The sequence below is a fragment of the Oryctolagus cuniculus genome, chromosome 10 (genome assembly GCF_964237555.1).
Source record: "Oryctolagus cuniculus chromosome 10, mOryCun1.1, whole genome shotgun sequence".
Taxonomy (NCBI): Eukaryota; Metazoa; Chordata; class Mammalia; order Lagomorpha; family Leporidae; genus Oryctolagus; species Oryctolagus cuniculus.
The window spans coordinates 77,908,453-77,928,534 of NC_091441.1; the positions used below are offsets into that span (position 1 = coordinate 77,908,453).

At 47.4% G+C, this 20,082-nt stretch overlaps 1 protein-coding gene across 10 annotated transcripts in view; it reads left to right on the top strand.

Moving 5' to 3' along the window:
* Positions 1–20,082, top strand: part of FOXP1 (forkhead box P1) — a 464,888-nt gene that overhangs the window by 91,534 nt on the left and 353,272 nt on the right. Inside the window, exon 1 of one of the 10 annotated variants that reach the window (XM_070050582.1) lies at positions 19,374–19,686. The exons of 7 other annotated variants lie outside the window; for them this stretch is intronic. The gene's annotated coding sequence lies outside the window, so the exon portion shown is untranslated. Of the gene's footprint in view, positions 1–19,373; positions 19,687–20,082 lie in introns of those variants that run through there. 2 more of the 10 variants (XM_070050579.1, XM_070050588.1) reach the window with 2 other exon arrangements.

Here is a 20,082-nt window from a genome sequence, read left to right on the forward strand (position 1 = left end):
GAGAGAAAGAGACAAAGCCAGACACAGAGACCTACATCTTCCATCCACTTGTTCACTCCCGAAATGGCCACCACAGCCAGAGCTGGGTCAGGCCAAAGCCAGCAACGTTAAACTCCATCCTGATCTCCGCATGGACGACAAGGGCCCAAGCACTCGGGGATCCTCCTTTGCTCTCCCAGGTGCATTAGCTGGAAGCGGGGTTTGGAAACTGAGCAGCTGGAACTTGACCCCAGTGCTTCCATACGGGATGGCGGCTGAACTCACTGTGCCACAATGGGCGCCCCTGTCGTTAAGGTTTAAAAGCCACAGAAGGATGGTGTGTTTTAGGGCACTGTACAGACTGCCAGCTTCAGACCTGTTATGTTTGGTCTGCGTAGCATTTCAGAATCATTTGAGTTGCATACCATGCATGTCAACATCAAGAGTTACACCTAAACCAAATCTGGATTTCCAGCTTTGGTGAGAGAAGTGGAGTGACCCTGGGCCCACTCTCCTGGATGGCAGTGGTGGCCTGGGACTGGGACACAGCTGCCTTGTTGGCTGTGGCATGGCCTAGTGTTTGCCATTCCCCTCTGTATTGCTTTACTCATTAATGTGACCTTCTTAACAGGTGTTAGAGATTGCAGCCTCTTACTTTAGCATTGCAAAGAAAAAACAAAGCAAAATTGTTGCTCGGCATTAATATGTTAAGTGTGGGGGCCAGCACTGTGGCATAGCAGGTAAAGCTGCTGCCTGCAGTGCCGGCATCCCATATGGGCGCCGGTTCGAGTCTCGGCTGCTCCTCTTCCAGTCTAGTTCTCTGCTATGGCCTGGGAAAGCAGTAAAGGATGCCCAAGTCCTTGGGCCCCTGCACCTGCATGGGAGACCCAGAAGAAGCTCCTGGCTTCGGATCAGTGCAGCTCCAGCCATTTGTGGCGAATTGAGGAGTGAACCAGTGGATAGAAAACCTCTCCTTCTCTCTGTAATCTGCCTTTCAAATAAATAAATAAGCCTTTAAAAAATATGTTAAGTGTGATGGCTAACTTTAAGATAGGGAATATATGTATAGTTTTTGAAATTTGTTATAATTTCTAAAACGTATATATACTTCTGATATAATTAAATGTAGTCTTATATAATACGTTGTATGTTTAATTGGTAGAAATGATTATAAAATAGATACATAATTTCTCCTCTTCAGAATGTGTCATCAAGTCTTGTACCAGAGCCACCTCTGGGTAGTGACTGATTCTCTTCAGTCCTCTCCTGTCACTGTGAAGACATTGAAGCCCATAGAGTCCAGTGATGGATTCAGGGCCACACAGCCAGTAAGCAGTAGTGTGGGACAGGATGCCTGTGTCCTGTTGGTGACCCAGACAGACAGGGCCATTAATGCCTGGTGTGCAATAGAAGGAAGTAGAGCAGACCTTGAAAGTGCGTGCCTTTGCTGTTGTTCTCATAGGTTGCAATTTTAAGGAAAATATCTTAATTTTAAGGATTCTTCAAGCGCTCCTGAAAACTGCTGTGGCCCCCTTTGGGCCCTGACTTCACTAACAGAATCCAGCCCAGAACAGGTTGAGCAACTCTAATCCAAAAATCAAAAATCTGAAAGTTTTTGAGCTCTGTCTTGGTGCCACTTGCGGAAGGTTCCAGAACTGACCTCGTGTGACAAGTTGCAGACAAAATGCAGGCCCACTAAAAATACTGTATAAAAGTACCCTTCAGGCTCTGTGTAGTAAGGTGTATAGGGAACATAGGTGAATTTTGTGTTTAGACTTGGATCCCTTTCGAAGATACCAATGTATATACATGTATTGGAAAATCTGAGTAAGTTTGAAACTCGACATGAGCATTTCAGATGCAGATCTCAACCAGTTTCCCTCCAGCCTCCTGGACCTCTCCACAGATGCTCTGAGGACTGCAACAGGCAGTGCATCTACAGCTGAGCTGGTTGTCCGTTCTCCCTTCGGATCCAGTACTACTCACTCTCGCTCTAGAATGGAAGATGTCGGATTGTGTTGTTTTTGGCTGGTCTCATCTCCTTGTACCCTTGGCTTCTAGATCATGTTGATTCTGTCTTGGGAACACCCACCCAGGTCAGCCTTCCATGTCCACCCTGCCCGTTTCTGTGTTAAGGGAGGGCCTCGTTATTTTGTGGTAGGACTGGTGCGATAGGCTCTTCTTTGTACTTCTTCGTTCTAGCTTGACTTCAATCCCAGTTCTTTGTCATCTCTGCTGGTTTTCAACCCTGAACGTGCATTAGTCACTTTGGGATTTTAAAACTTACTGAAGTCTGGGCCTCATGCCCAGAAATGGATTTAATTCCACTGGGGTAAGGGCTCTGGCATCAGCATTTTCTAAGAGGCTTCGCGAGGAGTTCTCGTGTGTATCTCCAGAGTTGACAGCCCTGCACTACTTGGTCAGCATGGTCCAATTCCGGTCACGCATAAATGACGGTCACCTCCTGCTTCAGTGTCTGTTTTCTGAATTGCGTCCGCACCACTGCCTTGGCTTGTGAGGCCTTCCTGGTGGGACCCTGACCACCGCCCCCCACCCCCAGGCTTGTCTTGGCCACTGCTTCCCCCATACACTTGAGTGTCAGTCACCAAGAGTAGTTGACCCCTGAGGCAGCACAGAACACCCCTTGATGATTCTGTGCCTTTGTTTGTGTGGTTCCCTTCACCTTTGTGTTGTCAAAGGGTCCTTCGAGGCTCTCACTTTGTTAGAAGGCTCTCCTGCGGGCCGTTTATCACACCGCTGTAGCATGGTGAGACAGACCTACTGCTGATTCGCTTTCTGGCTCTCCTGGGCCAGAGCTGCTCAGGAAACTTCCTGTAGGGATCAAAATGTTCTAGGTCTGTCCAACTGAATGTGACAGCACACTGCCATATGTGACTCTTGGGTGCTGGCAATGTGACTGCTACAGCCAATAAGCTGAATTTTTAGTTTTCTGTACTTTGTTTTATTATTTATTTATGAGGCAGAGAGAGAGAGAGGGAGACAGAAAGAACTGGTTCTCTTCCTAGATGCCTGCAACTCAATCCAGGTCTCCCACCTGGGTTGCAGGAACTCAACAACTTGAGCCATCCCCATTGCCTCCCGGAGTCTGCACCAGCAGGAAGCTGGAGTCAGGACCCAAAGTCAGAAATGGAACCCAGGTGCTCTGATGTGAAGTGTGGGCATCTTAACCCACATCTTCTCCGCTAGGCTAACCACCTGCCCCTTCAGTTGTTTTAGTTTTAGTTTAAATATAAATAGCCATGTGTGGTTACTGACTGCTATTTGGAACACTCCAGATCTTGTCTCTGAGCTCCTTGAGGGCAAGGGTCAAGTTTAATTCATATTTATATTCCATGTGGCACAGAGTGTTACTCACCAAATGATGAATGATGTAGGAATTGTTTTAGAAATCAGTACCACCTCTAGTTCACACACCTCCACAAACACGAATGAGAGGCCGGCGCCGCGGCTCTATAGGCTAATCCTCTGCCTTGTGGCACCAGCACACCGGGTTCTAGTCCCGGTCGGGGCACCAGGTTCTGTCCCGGTTGCCCCTCTTCCAGGCCAGCTCTCTGCTGTGGCCTGGGAGTGCAGTGGAGGATGGCCCAAGTGCTTGGGCCCTGCACCCCATGGGAGACCAGGAGGAAGCACCTGGCTCCTGCCATCGGATCAGCGTGGCGGTCATTGGAGGGTGAACCAACAGCTAAAGGAAGATCTTTCTTTCTGTCTCTCTCTCTCACTGTCCACTCTGCCTGTCAAAACAAAAACAAAAACAAAAAACACGAATGAGAGACCTACCTGTGTGTGCTAGGCAGAGATCACAGTTGACTCTCATGGATAGTTAGTACCCCATTGCACCAATACAGAGAAAAAGGATCAGAGAGTTTAGTGGCTCATAGTCAAAGAAAAGTAAGTCTGGATTATGTCTGCTAGTTACTTTGAATTCCACAGTAAACAACAAACTTCTGTTATTTTGGGTTCTGGGTCTCTGAAAAATCCGCCTCTCCCCCGGCCTCCGAAGAATATTCTGTGGTCTCATGCGAGGTGTATGGATCATGCGTTTTTGCCTCTTAGTGGCTTCAGTGATGCCACTTCTTGAGGCTGGAGTTATTGCTGGCTGACCCCAGGTTTCTCACTTTCATACCATTCCCAAATCTGCCAGAGACTAGAGGTGACCGGTTTGACGCACGGCAGCTCTTTTTCCTACACCATTGTGTGCAGCGCCTGTAACGTGTGAGTTGCTTGAGGTGGGTGCCTGATGATATTATTAAGGCTGAAGTAAAGCAGACCACGGTCCCAGAGAGGGAATGGTATTAAGGCTCATCTAAGACCTTAATGCAAAGTTGTCTTAAACCTGAAAGCTTTTGTGTGTGTGCAGAGACTAAATTAGGGCACCGTTCATAGGGGGAGGGTAATTACATTTTGGGTGCACAGTGAATCTCAATTCTTATTTATAAAAAGTTGATTAGATTAAATTCTTATAGCCTCCTCGCTCATTCTCTTTCCTTTGCAGTGTGTTATGAACAATAAGGTGATTTTGCTTCAAGGAAATGTAAGAGTTTTTCTGCTCAAATTATATCTCAGTCATTCACATAAATATCAGCCGTGATACATTTCTTCTGTCTTGAGAGGTGTGAACAAATACTATGCAGACGCGATCTGCCTGACGGTGCTTTGCTGAGCGCGTGTAGTTGGAAAGAGGAATCAGACTAAGAAGAGTTGATTTTTGTGAAGGAACCGAAGAAGAGAAAATTGTTGTGAATCTTGTTTACCAAATTTCATCCATTTTATTCCTTCAAGATTTGTGAAGTGCCCTTTATAAATTGGGCATGCAGGTTAGCAGGAGAGGCTATTGGTTAAATAAACCATTAAAATAAAATGGAATCACTCCTATATTAGAACAAGACTGTGGCAAATGAACAAATAAAGGGGCCGTGGATCCCAGTAGAGGTTAGGGAAGGCTTCTTGGAGGAAGTGGCTTTTATGCCCAAGCTGCATGGGACGGGCAAGGCTTCTCTAGGGGAAATGAAGTGGGCTGGATCTGTGCAAAGGCTAGGAGATGAGAGTGGGCAGGCTGTAGCTACGTGTCTGTGGACACTTAGTGAATGCTGAGGAGCCACGAAAGGGGCAACCAGAAGATTGGGCAGCAGTTGATGGCAAGAAGGACATTGTGAGTACCTCTGGAATGCTCCACCCAACATCCAGGGCTTGGGAAGCCAAGAAATGGCGCGGCCAGGGTGTGACGTGCCACTGGGAAGCATGCTGCAGTAAGTAGCATGTGCGTTCCAGATGCATCCTAGGGTCAGAAATACTCAGGGCCGGCGCCGCGGCTCACTAGGCTAATCCTCCGCCTTGCGGCGCCAGCACACCAGGTTCTAGTCCCGGTCGGGGCGCCGGATTCTGTCCCGGTTGCCCCTCTTCCAGGCCAGCTCTCTGCTGTGACCAGGGAGTGCAGTGGAGGATGGCCCAAGTGCTTGGGCCCTGCACCCCATGGGAGACCAGGATAAGTACCTGGCTCCTGCCATTGGATCAGCGTGGTGCACCAGCTGCGGCGGCCATTGGAGGGTGAACCAACAGCAAAAGGAAGACCTTTCTCTCTGTCTCTCTCTCTCACTGTCCACTCTGCCTGTCAAAAAAAAAAAAAAAAAAATACTCAGGTGTGCCGAGGACGGCTCTCTGGGCCTTGGTGGAATTGTGTCAATTTGCATTTTATAGGATGCATTTTATAAGATTCCTTAAACCGGTGGGTTTAAGGAATGCAGAGTCAGCAGAGAACTGGCAGAAGGTAATGAATGGTCCACGTGAGGCTGCCTTATGCGGAACAGACGGTGACGCTGGCTGTGGTGGTGCCGGAGTCAGAGGCGCCTCCGTGTGTTTGGCCTCCTAAGCCGGGTGGATGATGGTGGCGTTCTGAGGGAAGCCTTTGGAAGGAGAATGATGTTGGACAAGAAGAGGATGGTGAAGAAGGTGGCAGATGACGCAGAGCCAAAGTCATAGGCAGCCTGAGTCCTTGGACACAAGAATTATTTGAGAAGACAGGAGGGTCGGCCTGGCCAGATGAGGCCCCTGGACCAGATCAAAAGGCACTGAAAACCCAGTGACCCTGGCCACAGAGGTTTTGGTGGCCTGGTAAGGGCTGGCATAGGAGCTAAGCAGAGACAAATCTATGTAGACAGCTCTATACAGAAGTTTCTGAAAGGGAGGAGAGGGAAGGGATCATGGGAATGAGAGAATTTGTATACTTTTTTTGGTTAAGATAGAGAGGGAGGGAGGGAGGGAGGGAGGGAGGTCTTCCATCCGCTCATTCTCTCCCCAAATGGCCTCACTCAATGGCCAGAACTGAGCCAATCCAAAGCCAAGAGCCAGGGGCCAAGAGTTTCTCCAGCTCTCCCACACAGGGGCCCAAGGGCTAAGGCCACTCTCTGCTGCTTTCCCAGGTACATTAGCAGGGAGCTGGATCAGAAGTGGGGCAGCCAGGACTCGAACCAGTGTGCATATGGGATGCCGGCGCTGCAGGCTGGGGCTTTAACCCACTGTGCCACAGCACCGGCCTCTGTAGACTTTATTTTACAACTAAGCAGAGGTAGCCAAAGTTACACCAGAATATTACTTAAGCCTGTTAAAATTCTTAAGTTTTAGAACTTTAAATGCCTTTCTTTTCATTTTATTTAGTTATATGCTTATATTTTATTTTATTTGAGAGGAAGGGAGACAGAGATCTTCTGTCTGCTGGCTCACTCCCCAAATGCCTGCAAGAGCCAGGGCTGGGCCAGGCTGAGGGTGGGAGCTGAGACTCAGTCTGGGTCTCCCAGAGTGGATGGCAGGCGCCCTCGTACTCAGCCACCATCTGTTGCTTCCCAGGATGGCATTAGCAGGAAGTTGGAACTGGAAACAGAAGAGCCAGGACTCGAACCTGGTATTCTGATATGAGGTATGGATGACCCAAGTGGCAACCCAAAGCCAGGGCACCAAATACCTCCCCCCCAGATGCCTTTCTACCTTAGCAGTTAGTCCCGGGTTAAAGGCTTTTGGGAGGTGAGCATAGAAACTTCTAGAAGCAGGCAAGTGGAAGCATAGCAAGCTAGATTGTTCATGACAGAAATCTTTTAGACCCACAAATAACAACAGCAAAATAACCCTGGTTGTGGTGTTCAGGGGCTTTTGATGTAGAGAGAGTCCACCCCAGTAGCTCAGGAAACTGAGGGCGCTGTGGGTGTGAAGCAGGCAGTGGCTGTCTGCAGGTGTATGTGTTTGACAAAGATTTCTGTGAAAACGTGAAGACGAAACCAGTTGTGATGCCCAGGCACATTAGAGTGGCCGGAGTGGCTTTCTGGAAAATTCTCCTGACGGTGATATTATGGCCCCAATGCAACCTCAGGAATGAGGTCAGTTTGGAAGGTGCCCTCTTTTTGGGTACTGTGTAATCCTATCCCTTTTATGAGTGTCCTCTTCACCCTCACATTCGTGCGGCCTCCCTAATGGAACACATCTTTACACTCAGTAACCATCTGAATTTATGGTGTATTTTGGGATTCCCAGAAGTGAAAAATGGCACGCCGATCTGACTTCTCTTTGTTTTACCCCGAAGAGGTTTTTACTACTGCATCCTTGACATCGTCCACCTCTGTTTATCTTTCGGTTATCTTCCCTGGAAACATTCTGTCCATTAGCCCTATTCTAATCACCTCTCAGAAGGGTCAGGCTTCCCAGCAACGCAGGATAGAGAAAACACAGAAAACCCGCCCACCTCTCCTGGCGCTCACCAGCGGCCACCATCTAGATCGGGGAAAGTTTATTTGCCTTTTCTGAGGATGTGCTAAGTGATTTTGCAGTCTGAGTGCTGCGGCCTTCTAGCACTTAAGCTTGCATTTATTAAATAAATTTGTTCTCTAACTCAAGTGTTAAGTGTGTATTCTGAAACCTCCAAGCCAATTTCGGTGATTGCAATGTGCAAATATTTTTTAAATTATGTAATTAAATAGGACTTGGCCTGCAAGGTCCACCGAAGTAATTTATTAATTGAATAGTCTGATTTAATTGTATGTTATTTTCGTTGATTCAGGGAAGTGTGCGCGTCTGTTGCAGAGAGGGGAGCCTCTTGTGTGCCTGTCACTTGGAGGTATAGGATCTTCTCCAAGAAAGCTTTGAGCACCCAGTTAAATATTAACCAAGAAGAGGGAATTTGTTCCTTCTGTCCTGAAACTCTGTTGTGATGTCAGAGTGTGGTGATTTGTAAAACAAAGCAAAACAAAATCGTGCTGGGTAGAATTTTTTTTTTTTTTTTTTGGTAATTCACTCTGTTTATCACTATGATGTTTTAAAACGAATCCCTCTTTTCTTCTTAATGGTGCCAGCATAGGGCATTATGTAAAGTGTGTGTATGAAAAGAAAAGTCGCTTGAATGCAGTGTTAGCTGCATCTAGCTCTGGCTAAAGCCACGCCGTATCTGTTTCCTTAAAATGTCATTTTAAAGGTATTGTGGTTTGGGAGCAGCAGCTGTGACTGAAAAGTATGTAAACTAAGCTGTTCTTGCTCATATCATTTTTATATTCTTATGTCAGACCAGAAGGCTGCTTTAAATTTATTTTTCATTGTGTATTAGTTCTAGAGCTTTTTTTTTTGCTTCCTTAGGAACATATGTTCTTTGGGGTACGTGTTATACTCAAGTGCTGAAGAAAATAACAATTGTTGGGAAGGGCAGGGGGGAAGAAAGGTACCAACATAGTTTCTTATTTGGGTATTGTATCAGAGAAAGTAGTTACCAAAAATTCAAAATCAGCTCTCACCAGGTAGAACTCTGGGGCCCAGCATCTGTGTTGGAGGGATTGAAAGAATTCAAGCTGACTACCCGGAGAGTCACGTGAGAGGCAGTAACTTTTCGAAGCCCAAATTGCTTTCCCAAAAGGAAAATATTTTTTGTTGCTATTAAATATAGTTTATATTGCTACTTCAGAACTTTCTCTTTTTTTCCAGTGGGGCCATTTACTTAAAATCTTAGTTAATATTTCGGTATAGAAACGTCTTTGTCTGTAGAGCCTGCCCTTGCGAATTCCCATTTAATATGCGGTTGTGGGTAAGTATTTATTCATACCATGTGGTCCCCCACACCTGATCGAGTGACAGCCCGGCGTCGTGGCAGCCAGCTGGACGTTTGAGCGACTCTAGACTGACGGTGGCACGGAAGGTCCAGAGAGCCGGTGGAAACCAGAGGAGCGGGAATTGGTTTTCTCGTTCCTGTCCACTGCGGCGCGTAGAATGCCTCCACTCTGCTTCGGAAACTTGGACCGAGGCTTGAGAAAGAATTCCTTTTCCTAAAGGGTTGTAAAAGTGGAGCAGAAAGCATGAGCTGTTAGGCTTGCCGTGGTAAATATAATTTGATTACACGTGTCCGTCACTTCCCTCTGCGCGCCGGCTCTCGCTGGGAGAGTCGTTTCCCGGGGTTTTGTTTCTTTCCAGCTTTTGGAAACAAGCTTAGCCTTAAGAAATTGCCCTGAGACCGTCCCACTGATCTGCTTCATTGCTACGGGGCCCACATCCGCACACCCCAAGCGAGGGAAGTGGCTGGGGGAGGAAGGCCGCTCTCTGCTGGGTGTCACAGGGCCCTGAGTGGGCCGTAAGCGTGAGCCGGCTCTCCTTGTCCTGGTTACGTGGCCTTGGAAAACGAGCTGTCAGAGCATCTGGGGCGTTGGTCCGAGTGCCACAGGTACAGGGCACAGTGGCCACCAGCTGTCTCAGGGGTGGGGGTGGGGGCTCTGAAGGGGCCCTGGTGTGCTTTGGAAGATCCTGGCAAGTTCAGAGTCATGCAGAAGGCCTGGGGGCAATGGCTGCTTCCCACCCAGCACACAGCTCAGTGCTTGAATATGACGTCCAGGTGACCAGTGTGTACCCGTGGGACACGGTCCCTAGCAACGCTCCCTGCAATGAGCAGCCTGGTTCTGCCGAGGAAGGGATTCCAGCTGGCACTAGGGCATTGAGGAACCTCTTGCCCCAGTGAACTGTTCTTCCCCTGACACATTGCTGCCTCCTAACAAAGGCGTGGAAATATCTCCATTTCTACTTACTCCAGCCTGGAGTCGACTGAAAGGAGTTTCTCTGGGAGCCTAAGTTGCCTGGAGCGCAGAAGTACCAGGTCTCACAGAGGTTAAGCCTGTTTCCGTTCTCGCTTCAGGTGCACCGGGCCGGCCCCACCTGTGGGACACTCGTGACTCGCTCTTCTGCTCTCTGACATCTTTGTTCAAAGGTCCTGGATCCAAAATCTGTTTCTGCTTTGATGTTGCCAACAGCTGCATTTTATCTTCTTCTTTTCTTTCCAAGATTTATTTATTTATTTATTTGAAAGTCAAAATAGAGGAGGTAGGGAGAAAGAAGGAGAGAGAGAGAGAAAGCGAGAGAAGAGAAAGAGAATCTTCCATCCGCTGGTTTACTCCCCAGATGGCTGCAACAGGCCAAAACCAGGAGCCAGGAGCTTCATCCGGGTCTCCCACAGGGGTGCAGCCACTGCTTTTCCAAGCCATTAGCAGAGAGGGAGCTGGATTGGAAGTGGAGCAACCAGGACGTGAACCAGTGCCCATATGGGATGCCAGCATCACAGGTAGCTGCTTTACCTGCTCTGCCACAACACCAGCCCCAACAGCTACATTTTTTAGCTGTTTCTCTTCCATGGTTTGTAGAAATTTTTATTTATTTATTTGGGAGGTTGGGAGAGAGCAAGAGGGAGACAGACATTCGTATCCACAGTGAACTCCTCAGATGCCCACCGTGGCCTGGACAAGGCTGGGGCCAAAGTTGGGAGCTGGGAACTCAGGCCAGGTCTCCCATGTGGGTGGCAGGAACCCCGTTCCTTGAGCCATCACTGCTCTCTCCCAGGGTCTGCACTGGCAGGAAGCTGGAGTCGGATCCAGAGCTGGATGCCAGCCCCAGGTACTCTAATGTGAGGGTGTGGGTGTTTTAACCACGAAGGTAAGTGCCCACCCCTGCTTTTCTGGGAGTCAGCCATGTGTCTTCAATGTCACCTCCCTCACCTGTGTGGCCTAGTTACACACAGGGTCCACTGGAGCGAGGGAGTGGCTGAGCGAGTCCCCTCACCGGCACAGCTCAGCTGTAACCTGTTTTCCATTCTCCTCTCTCATCTGAGAGTGTCTCCATCTAAGTCTGACTCCTTCCTGTTGAGTGGGCCACACAGCCGAGGCAGAAGGAATCTGAGCTGTGGTCTGGGAAGATACAAGACGCCTCCAGAGCTGGTCCCCACTCTCCTCTTAGGGAACATGCCAGTCTGCTGTCCCCGGCCGCATGTGGCCAGCGCGTGTCTGGTAAAATGAGTCCACTACTTCCCATTTTGAATGAGGTTTGTGCTTTTCACTCATTATTATTTCTGTCAATGATAAAGCTCCTTGGTGTGACTCAGAGGTGGTTTTGTGGCCTTTTCCCACCCAAGAGCAGAAGCACATGAAAGGTTGTGTGGTGTGGAAAGAGCCTTAGCAATGAAAGAAAAGACTGGTTCATATAAAGAGACTTGTTTCTATATGGAAAATATGAAGCACTTTTTTTTCTTACACGGCCCAGGTGTGGATTAGTTCCTGAACCTTTTACCCAGCCGTTTTCGCGCTTGTAATTCTTCTGAGCATAGTTCAGCCAAGGCAAAGAAGCATGTTATTAAAGGTGAGCTGAAAGGCATTTACAGAATAAACAAACTGTTTAAGATCCTAAATCAGTAACAGAATCTATACGCACAGACTTGAAAAGTGCAAGAAAAATGTGTTCCAGGACTTTGGGGTTCCAGACCGGATTCTCCGCTTGCCTTCTTTGAAGTCTTCCCGAAGTCCCTTTCATTTGCTGAAGGCACAGGCAGCTGACGCTCGCTCTTCTTTGTGCCCGCTGACCTGGCTCCCCCGAGGGGGGTGAGGACACCACCCCCCTTGATCTGAAATCTGTGATTCTCCAGCTGATACAGAGCTGGGGGAAAAAATCAGTACTTTGATTCTGTTTGAGCAGTATGTTCTTAAGAAGTTTAAAATCTGATAGACTTTCTGCCCCCTTTTTCCCCTCCCTGGCCCATAGCATGGCAGAAAAACAGATCCTGTATTATTACCAATTTGTAGATGGCAGAAATGAGGCGTAGGAAGTTTTAGAGCCACGTAAGTCGTATTATCCTTGGTCATAGCAGTAGGGGCTGTCATTTCCTTTAGCTTTCGCCACGTGCCAGGCACTCTGCTGAGAACTTTTTCTTGTTAACACCCGTATTCCTCAAAATTACTTCCATAATTAAGCCCATTTAATGGATAAGCACACTGTGGGACAGAGAACTTAAGTAACCTGCCTGAGTTCCCAGGACCAGTAAGTAGCAGAACTGAGTCTTGAACTTTGGTCCTTGAATCTATGCTTGTTAGTTCTGTTAGCCTCGCCTAAGCCATACTTGTGCAGTACTATGTATATTTCATAATACTTCTGTTTAAGTGAGGCATCCCAAAGATACATTAAGAAATACAAATATTCCTCCTGTATACATTTTTTAAAGATTTTATTTATTTATTTGAGAAGTAGAGTTCCAGATAGAGAGAAGGAGAGGGAGAGAGAGTAGTCTTCCATCTGCTGGTTCACTCCCCAAATGTCCACAATAGCCAGAGCTGGGCCGATCCAAAGCCAGGAGCTTCCTCCGGTTCTTCCACGCAGGTGCAGGGGCCCAAACACTCGGGCCATCTTCTACTGCTTTCCCAGGCCACAGCAGAGAGCTGGATTGGAAGTGGAGCACCGGGACACAAGCAGGCTGCCCATGTGGGATGCTGGTGCCGCAGACTGAGGCTTAGCCCACTACGCCACAGTGCCGGCCTGTACATTTTTTTTTAATTCTTTAACTTTCGATGATTGTTCTGTGTTCTGTTGTTTTTATTTGGTGACCTGTTTTCAGCCAAGTATTGGATCCAATCATTGCATCCGAGTCTACTGCTTTCCCTTTGATTATCTTAAACTTGCATTGTGATTGTGGGACTGTGGAAAGGCATCCTCCCACTTTTATAGTAATTTCAGGTGAGCTGGAGCAAGAGAGGAAAGACATTTCTGGGGCCTTCCTGGCCCCCGTTGATTCAGGAAGCAGTTCTTCCCAAGGGGAGGTCACTGTCGGACCTCTCTAGGTGGCCACCGTACTCCTTCCAGATAAGCACATGTAGCTTACAAGGCTTGCTTCAACCCCCAGCCCTGCTGCCTTCCACGACAGAAAGGGGGCGGGTTCAGCAACAGCTTCATCTGGCACATTTTTGAGTAGCTTTGTTTTCCAGAAAACCGTATGCTGAGCTTGTCAAAGTCGTCTTCCCCTTTCAGCCCTTCTTGTTGTAGGAACACTGGCTTTTCTGTAACGGGGAACAGCATCAGATGCAACAGCTGTGCTGAGCTTCTGTCACAGGTCCCGTCTCCTCTGTCAAGTTCACGGGGGACTAATAATATCTCTGAGAGCTTTGGGGCCCGAAAGATGAAAAGTTCTGTGACGTCATGATTAGCATAGCATCCTGTAAGTGTTGGCTCTCTCCTAGCCAAGAAATCAGGAGGCAGCCTCCAGCCTGGTCCTGAATGTGTTTCTAGTGTGAACTAGGGAGGTGGTGAGCTTTGGGGAAGTCCTGGGTTGGGTCAAAGTTGAGTGTGGGGGGAGCTGAGATCTGCAAACATCAGAGAAATCAGGAAGAGAGGCATGGGAAAGGAAATAGGATGAAGAGGTGCCAGGAAAAGTTGCCTCATCATTTAGCGTTTCTCTGGTAGCCAGAAGGTACGTTTTCTACGCCCAGGTCACTTGCAGGCACTTTGGGCGCTGAGCTACCAACTTTCTCGGCTCGAGGACTTAATGAAGTAAAGATGCGGTTAACACTGGGGGGACCATTGTTTTCGGGTGATGCATGGCTTCATTCTTGAGTGTCGGCATGCCCACAGTAACATTTAGCTTAGAGCCGTTTGGAGGCTGCTGTGTGTGAGCGCAGTGACAGCCATGGTACAGACCCCAAGGGGAAGCGGTGGCGCTGGAACAAGATACAAGAGTGTTTGTGGTCAAGGCTGCTTAACAGTATTCACTCAATTCTGTATTATTCATTCCCCGTGGAGCCGCTCTTCTGTACTGGGGCAGGTTAAGCAAGTCCAGTCGAGTCCCTGCCTTCATGGAGTTTGTATTCTGATATTTCTGTCCCAGATTGAAATGGGCTCGGTCAAGATGAATGTAAGTTGCCTAATCTGATGCCCACGTTTCCTAAAAAAAAAAAACAAAAAACAAAAAACAAAAAACAGAATCAGTGTGGCTGCTGATTGGAGCTGCCAGCAGCCAGATGTGGCCCTGGGAAGAATATCTATGAGAGTTTGTCATCTGGCTCCAGCTGTGCTAACCTAGGCCTGGTAGGCAGCCATGAGTTATGTATGCCAACTGGTGGCCAGACGCTACTGCAGGCTTAAACAATCAGCAGAATCCCTCATCCGGTGGCTGGATTCGCTGTGTGTGTCCCACAGATGACCGCCACTGTCCAGGCCAGAGACCTCTGTGGGCAGAAACGCCCAGCAGGGAACTGAGCGTCAGCCCCTAGAAAAGCCAGGCAAAGCCTCCTTGTCTCAGAACTGGACGGGATGCAGGAACTATGGAAAACCAATGTCAGCGAGAGCACAGAAGAAACCAGGCGTGGTCTCTGCCTCCTACATCTTATTTTTAAAAAATGAGATTTATGTGTTTGAAAGGCAGAGTTACAGAGAGAGAGGAAGAGACAGAGATCTTCCATCCACTGATTCACTCCCCAGATGGCCACAACATTAAGCACTGGGCCAGGAACTTCATCTGGATCTCCCACGTGGGTGCAGGGGCCCAAACACTTGGACCATCTTCTGCTGCTTTTCCCAGGCCATTAGCAGGGAGCTGTATGGGAAGTGGAGTAGTGGGGACACAAACTGGTGGCCATATGAGATGCCATTTCACAGGCGGAGGCTTTACCTGCTACGCCACAACGCCAGCTCCTGCCTCCTACATCTTGATGCTGATGGAGATCTCTTGCCTGATATGGAGTTAGTTCCAGCCTTCGTATGCCCCTGCAGAAAAGCAAGGCGCAGAGTTGCATATGAGCTTATCTTTTTTCCCCCTCAGAATTGCTTTTTAAATTGTTGCCTCTTGGTGAGAAGTATTTAGGATGCTTTATTGATAACACCTAAATAGAGGTTTTAATGAAGAGTCTTAATTTCCACCTTTCGGAAGCAATTGGATCTGTAAGACATGTCCTGACCCTTAAATACCTGATATCTCAGCCTGCAAAAAATAAGTGTATAAATAAACAAAATGTATCAGCCTACCTGTGCATGGAAGCTTTGTGATAAAGCGTAGAGTGTCTGACTTAATGTGCTGAGTAGGTCCTGCTAAGAAACAGGAAAACACCGGGTGTTGAGTGTCCACTGTCCAGCAGGCCCCTTTTGCCCTAGTAGCAGCTCAGTGGATGTTTATAGACATGGCCACAGAAGGGAAGATGCCAGTGAACATGCTGACTTGTAAAAGCAGTGATTAAAGCTCAGTGCAGTTATTCGAATGGCAAGTAGGAGAAACAACTCACAATTTCATGAAAAAAAAAAAAAAAAAGATTGTAGCTGGAACACTCCACACCTCCCACCCCCATCCCCCCCCCCCCCCCCCCGTCCACATCAAAAAGGCTTATTCTAACAGGAAACACAGGATGGCAGGGATGAAGGTTTTAAGGGGGCTTCTTTGGGGACCATACAGACCTGTCCCACTGAGAATATCTTCATCACAGCAAGGTTCTTAGTGGTTTTTTTTAAAGAAGTCCCACTCTGTGCAGAAGTAACGCCAACACCAGAATCATTGAAGTGGGGGACAGTTTGAGAGATACTAGTTTGTGTGTAAAAACCAACTTTTGTGTTCTAACTGGATTGTGTCGATTTGCTGTGCAGGAAGCATAAGTGAAGCCATTTGGTTTTGTGGCATTGGTGTGGGCTGGCTAGGGGGTGGGGATAAAGTTGAGGCATTGATATAGTATGAGGAGAGCCAGATGGTTGCATTACACATCTTTTGTGTTCTTGTTTGCTTCTTAAAGCAGTTGCAGAATTTTGCCCTTGGCGATATTTTCTTCGTGCCTGTGTGTTCTGCTGTGAATTTACTTTTGTCAGAGTACTTTGAAAGAAAAGCCTTGCTGTAAAAAAAATTTACTTATTTTTTTACTTATGTTATAAACTTGTGAAGTCAACAGTGTGTTCATAAAAATATTTTTTAAATGTTAAGTATGTTAGTAAATAGTAGGAGGATCAGCTTTGCTTTTTCTTAGCACAGGATTGCAACCATATTTTATGTCAAGTCGGAGAAAGATTTCTGCAAAATTATGAATATGTGCAGTTGATGATGGATGGAGATAGATGGATAAGTAGACAGGGAGCTGGATAAAACAGGTACGTTGTTATTCCAGAAGTAGTGAGGCTTAGCTCTCAGCATTAGTTGTTGTAGGGGACTCTCAGGCTGTGGTTTGCGTGTTGTGTTCTGGCGGCAGGCCTGACTTGGTGGTGGTAGAGCGAGGCTGGGTTCGTGTAGGTTGCTGGGTTTTACCTTAGTGTTTGGTTGGCGCGTCTTACAGCTGTTTGTCACACCACCATGGAAGTTTTCCTGTACGTGTGCTTATTTCCTCCCAAAGGTAAATTATCCCCAGCGACAAAGACCATTTGAGACGCTCCAACTGCATGTGAGGAACGTGTTTTATCAGCGACTGCTTCTAATAAGGAATTGCTTTGGAGTTGGGCCTTCCCCCTCTCTCCCATCGTGGTCGAGTGCTGCAGAATAATTCAGTGTCCTTTTCCCAGTCCCAGGTTATCTTGTGGCCTTAGCTCACTGAGAGAGAACACAAACGCAGGCTCCTTGGGCGCCGGTTTGCTCTCCTGTCGTGCACAGATTTCTAGTTTTCCTTGGAACCTGCAGTCCCTGATGAGAAAGCAGGAAGCCTGTAGCCCTAACCTTATTGAAATCTCTGCCCGGGTCCAGTCACAAGTCTGAGGCGACTCCTTCCAATAATGAAGCCATTGTCCGCATCATATCTGATCAGTTCTTGAAATGTTTTGTAAGTCTATCTTACAACATTATAAGAAGATAATCAGCAGCCTTAGAAGGTCCCCATCTGGACTGTAGAGTTCTTTTACTGAAAGATGTTTTGCCTTTTTGAGATAGCTCTCGCGTTTCATCATCTGTTCCGCCGAGATGAAGTGCATATGAAAAGTCACTGACTCTGAATCCATCTGTTGTTATTATTTTCCACTGATAATTGGCTTGAACAATGAAATGTCTGTGTCTGCAGCCTTTGAAACTGTACACCCTGTTTATTTTCTGGAGGTCTCACTGCAACTCCGCTCCCCCACCCCCCGCCCAGCTTCCCCCCTTCATTTTCTCCCAAGCTTGCAGCGAGTGGCGCTGGTGTGAAGATGACATCTTTGACTCTCTGCATCAGTATGTGTCACTCAGCATCTAAAGCTTGCATACGGATTTTTGTCACAATCCCTGTGGCTGTGCCGTTTGCTCCCGGCTCCAGCACGCTTTCAGCAAGGACTTAGCCAGGCCACAATGCATGGATCCCTTACCTGGTTCGTCGTCTTTATTTCACCATCCTCATTAAAATATTAATTCAGCGTCCAGTATCTAATACCTATGGAATTAGATACTACCTATAATTGTATAATACATTCAGTGGCATCCAGGTTTGCACGATACAGAGCATTAATATTGGATTCCACTAACAGCACTTCCATTAGCTTGCTCAACCAGGATGAGATATAGATGAGCTGGGCCGCATAACTACCAGCCAGAACTGCCAAAACAGTCATTAGAAGCTCCATTGGGATGGACAGAGGCTTTCTCACAGTGATACACTGATTACATTTTGTTCTATGGTTTATTTGCATCAAGGTTAGATCCCTATCGGCTGTGGAAGCCAGTTATCTAACACCTTATTTGCAAGGTCATTTCAAGGCAAAACAGTGAACACAATCCCAGTCTTGCATTTCTTTGGGAACCCCCCTTAGGGAACCTATGTTTTTCTCTTTGGGGGGGCTTCTGCGGTCTTTTTATTTGCTGTCTCTTGTCTCCAATAGCTGCCATGATGTATGTTGGAAAAGGGGTTGTGTTTATTTGTTTGTTACAGTATTTTTAAAAACTTCTCAGTAAGGGTCTCTAAGTTTGCAGTGGAATGACACCTCTTAGGGACAGTGTTGTGCTAATGAAATTTAAACTGGCTTTTGAAATGGAAAGCCTCCTTAGTTTGCTGGGCTGGGATCATCCTGCCCTGGTCTCTGAGCCTGGGAAGGACTGGTGTCCTGCCCTTTTGGCCCAAGCAACAGGGCACACTCCTACAGCACAGCAGTGTTGGATTGGCTCCTGTAATGCTGTGTGACTCCGGAAAGCGCTAGATGAACATAATCTTCTCTCTGTTTTGGTTGAAATCGGTTTTAGTACAGCAGAATGTATTTGGAAATAATGAAGTCCCTACAACCAACATGGAGCTGGCACATAGAGCCGGAGGTCAGTGTGAGTCCAGCCCATACGCTGAGCAAAAGCAGCAGTGGGCCCTGAGTGCCAGCAGCCCCCCCCCCCCCCCCCCCCCCGCTTAAATCCCTGGGTTCTAAGGATGAATTATGTTGAGGTATGGCATATTTTCTGCCGAAATGGAGAAAATTGTTGACTGTAATTATGTCATTTAATCGAAATTATAAGTGGTGAGGGCCACTCAGTTGAAAGCATCTTTTCTAATATATGGGTAATGTTTTTAAATGAGTGGTCATGGATTGGTGACATTTGAAAGGCAGGCTTTCGAGATATATATTTGGGGAGCTCGAAATATTTTCCTTCAATGATTAGGAACTGAGGAGTGTAAGTTAAGTGACTTTTGTCTTTTTAATTTGACTCGCACACGTATACTACATATATGTATGCATGTGTGTACGTATATACAACATATATGTGTGTATGCTACATATATGTACGCATGTGTGTATGCTACATATATGTACGCATGTGTGTATATTTTATGTTTGGACATAAAATATATCTTTCTCTGGGTTCAGACTTGTAAGGATGAGTTAATAGTGGGAGAAGGCAGAGAAACCAGAAGTATACCAGTGGCCTTCAATTGTGACTACACAGATGAGATTTTTTAAAACTCCCACTGGGTGTTAGAGATTGAACTGCACTGCACCCCAGAACTCCACCAAAGTGTCACACTCCAAGATCTTTTTGGAGTAGCTGGAGACACAACAATAGCACTACACACACCTCCTCAGCCTCCTCTTCTCCAGTGAGTTCTTAATTACTAATGAATGCAATTCATTTTAATTGTTATTATAGCAACATAACATTTAACTGTCTCCTGTTTAGTCCTGTCCCCTGGAACAGGCAGTGTCTCCAGCACAGCTAGGACAGGTAGAAGGCACAGCGGGCGTCTGATTGAGCCAGTTATTCATTTGCTGAGTGTTTGTGTTTATGCAAAGGGGCCTCTTCCTGCATATTTAATCTAGAGTAAGGCAGTGGCTTTTGTTGTGTTTAGCCCACATACCTTCAGTCCTTCCTCACTCCGCCGCCAGCCTGGGAGCCCCGAGAGCCAGAGCCCGCACGCTTCCCAGCGCCGGTAGTTTCTCCCTTCCAAACTCCCAACTTTTCTTCTGTTGTGTGAAAATTGCCTCTCCCGCCCTAAAGCTCTGCCTCCTCACCATGAACTGGTAAGTGTGTGTGTGAAGCCAAGGCCGCTACTTTTGTTTCATTTTACAAATGTTGGGGGGGTGGGGAGTACTTTGCCGCCCTCCTGGGCGCCTTCTGAGAGCCGTCCTGGTTCCAGGATCGGGGGCCGTTGTCAGTGGCTGGCTGCGTTGAAATAGACAAGTACAGGTGCCTCTCAGGAAACGTGGCTGGGCTTTGGACTGGGCAGAGCGGCTCTGGGGGACTGGAGGGAATGAAAAAGAAAGAGACGGGGAGAGAGAGAGCAGCTTTATTATTCTTTGTCCTCACAAATCCTGTTTTGTAACTATCCTGCAGATAATGCTGCCATTGTTTGCTAAAAGCCTTCAAACAGTGGGCAAGACCGAACTGTAAGGAGGCAGCACAACTCTGCCGCGGTA